The sequence below is a fragment of the Rhipicephalus microplus genome, unplaced genomic scaffold (assembly GCF_043290135.1).
Source record: "Rhipicephalus microplus isolate Deutch F79 unplaced genomic scaffold, USDA_Rmic scaffold_597, whole genome shotgun sequence".
Taxonomy (NCBI): domain Eukaryota; kingdom Metazoa; phylum Arthropoda; class Arachnida; order Ixodida; family Ixodidae; genus Rhipicephalus; species Rhipicephalus microplus.
In genome coordinates, this window is record NW_027465156.1 from 20,016 (window position 1) to 22,500 (window position 2,485).

The following is a 2,485-nucleotide window of genomic DNA, read 5'->3' on the forward strand; positions in this document are numbered from 1 at the left end:
CGTAATGGTTGCAGCAGCGCCGGCCGGCTTTTGAATTCGCCACACGAAACACGGTGCGAGATCGCGGTTAGGGGAGCGTCGACGTTGCCAGGCGTTTTGCTTGCTGCCGAGGGAAAGGCGGCACGGCCACGTCGCGCTCGTCGCGATTAGCGGGTCTGCGCGCTTTGGGAAGGTGCCGCAACGACTTGCCGAAAGAGGAAGCACGGAAGAACGAGGGACTTGGACGTCCCGACAATTGAACGCACTTGCGGCCAGGCCCTTGCTGGCTTCGTTCTTCCGCCTCGAGTAGGCTCGTACGCGGCTCCGGCGCCGAAAGTGGTCCTTGGCACCGACTTCGGTGGACGTGGGAAGTGCCGCGCAAGTACGGCGCGCCTGGCTCCACCTGTTGGCTAAAGTAGGCAGCCGGATCGGCATTTTGGTGTGCGGTGGCAAACCGTGGATGCGAAAAAAGCTTGTGCGATTTCGTGGAACAAAAAGCGGGGGTCCCCCTTTTTATGCGGAGGAGACCGACCCGCCCGCCGTGGTGAACCGCGACGCCACGGTAAAAACGGGAGAGGCTTGTCGATGGGACCGTGCATCCCGCGCTCCACGGAGGCCGGGAGGCGGCCGCCCGAGGAAATGTGTAGCCGTCGAGGCCCGCATCTGCGTGCACTCTTATCCAAATGGGTGTACCGCAGGCATTTTCTGGTTAGGCGGGCCAATGAGAGCGAGCACACAACGATACCTACGGGTCCGGCTTGGAGAACCGGCTTCGACGCCTCCCGAGTATTTATAGAGGGGTGGACCACGAAAGCACTCGCAAGTAGCGGAAGCGAAACGCCGTCCGAAACACACCGTTTGCTCGATTTGCGGCAGCCGAAAAAGGCGCGGCAGAGTTTTGGAGTCCAAGCGTGCGCTGAAAAGCGCCCTTCTTGGCCACTGTTTGGCCGAGTGCCAGAAACGTTTGGTTTTGACTGTACGGAATTGAACAAACACTTTTTCACGACTCTAAGCGGTGGATCACTCGGTTCTCGGGTCGATGAAGAACGCAGCCAGCTGCGAGACTTGGTGTGAATTGCAGGACACACTGAGCACTGATTCTTTGAACGCACATTGCGGCCTTGGGTCTTCCCTTGGCTTCGTCTGTCTGAGGGTCGGATCACATATCAAGAGAGCCTTCGGCGCACAAGGGAACGTGAGCCGTCGACTCGTTTTGACCGCGTCGGCAACACGGACAGCACGCTGAACACCTCACAGCGAGCGCCAACAGCGGCCACTCAAGGGCGAGACGGTGGCGACCGTCGTGCCAGAGCCCAACCGAAACGGGGGCGACCGACTGCATTGAGGATGTGGCACCTCGTTGAGACCGCCGCAGGACTTCGAGTCGGAAGGAAGCCTGCAGGGAAAGTGCGGTCGAGGTTGCGTACTCCTCTCTGCGACCGGGCGCGCAAGAGCTGCGAGAGCCACGGACGCGCAACTTTAACGCACGGTAAACACGAGGAGCGAAAGCCGGCCAGCAAAGCTTCTCCAGCCGTGCGCAAAGTGCGCGAGATCGCAGCCTTGCGTTGCGCTTGTTGCCCTCGAAGTAAGCAGGGTGTCCCGTAGACCGGGCGCTCGAACACGCTGCGGGGCCGTGCCTCCTCCAGGCTTTGCCGCGCGAACAGGGAACGTTCGCGCGCAAAGCGCAGGGAGGTGAGGAGGCTGCGCCCGACGTTTGCGGTTCGCTGCGTACGCGGTTGATGCGGAGAGCACGGCGCGACGACTTGCCGCGAAGCGGAAAAAGTCTCCCGCACGAGTTGGCGAAACGTTGGCGAAGCTTAAGGCGTTCTCGTCGTAGTCCGCCGTCGGTCTAAGTGCTTCGCAGTTCCCGTCCCGTTCAAAAAACTGGGCCACTCCAGTTGGGGCGGGGGCGACGCTACACGAGACGATGCCTCTCGCCAGGCTGCGTGGCTGCCCTTGCGGCGGCGGCGACTGGCCTCGGCGGTGTTTGGGCTTTCGACACGGTCGTTTATCACGCAACTGCTCGGACGACGCACGCGCGCAGCGGAATGCCGCTTGCCAGCCTTGTGAAGATGTGACCCTGTACAGGGTTGCGGGCGCACTTGGTAGGGCGTCGTACTCGGTTCGCGATGGGTTTACGAACGTGTCCCGTCACTTCCACGTCACACCGGTTGTGCGCCGCACGCGTGCAGCGGGGAAGCCGATTGCCAGCCTTGTGAAGAAGTGGCCCTGTACAGGGTTGCGGGCGCACTTGGTAGGGCGAGCGCACGCGGTCGTGCAGGAAGTTGATGGAAGCGAATGTATCCGCTGTCGACCTCAGATCAGGCGAGACAACCCGCTGAATTTAAGCATATCACTAAGCGGAGGAAAAGAAACCAACAGGGATTCCCCGAGTAGCTGCGAGCGAAACGGGACCGAGCCCAGCACCGAATCCCCCGTCCTTGCAGGCGGTCGGGAAATGTGGTGTATGGGAGGCGACGTTCTCGGGTGTTTGCGACGGTGCAAG

At 61.4% G+C, this 2,485-nt stretch overlaps 2 non-coding genes across 2 annotated transcripts in view; both read left to right on the forward strand.

The window, feature by feature from the left end:
* The first annotated feature begins 983 nt into the window (after positions 1-983).
* Positions 984-1,136, forward strand: LOC142795265 (5.8S ribosomal RNA). The gene has a single exon (XR_012892901.1). It is a non-coding gene; the product is annotated as a 5.8S ribosomal RNA (ribosomal RNA).
* Positions 1,137-2,290: 1,154 nt separating this feature from the next.
* Positions 2,291-2,485, forward strand: part of LOC142795263 (large subunit ribosomal RNA) — a 3,958-nt gene continuing 3,763 nt past the window's right edge. The window contains exon 1 of the ribosomal RNA XR_012892900.1: positions 2,291-2,485. This exon is cut by the window's right edge and continues 3,763 nt beyond it. This is a non-coding gene — a ribosomal RNA (large subunit ribosomal RNA).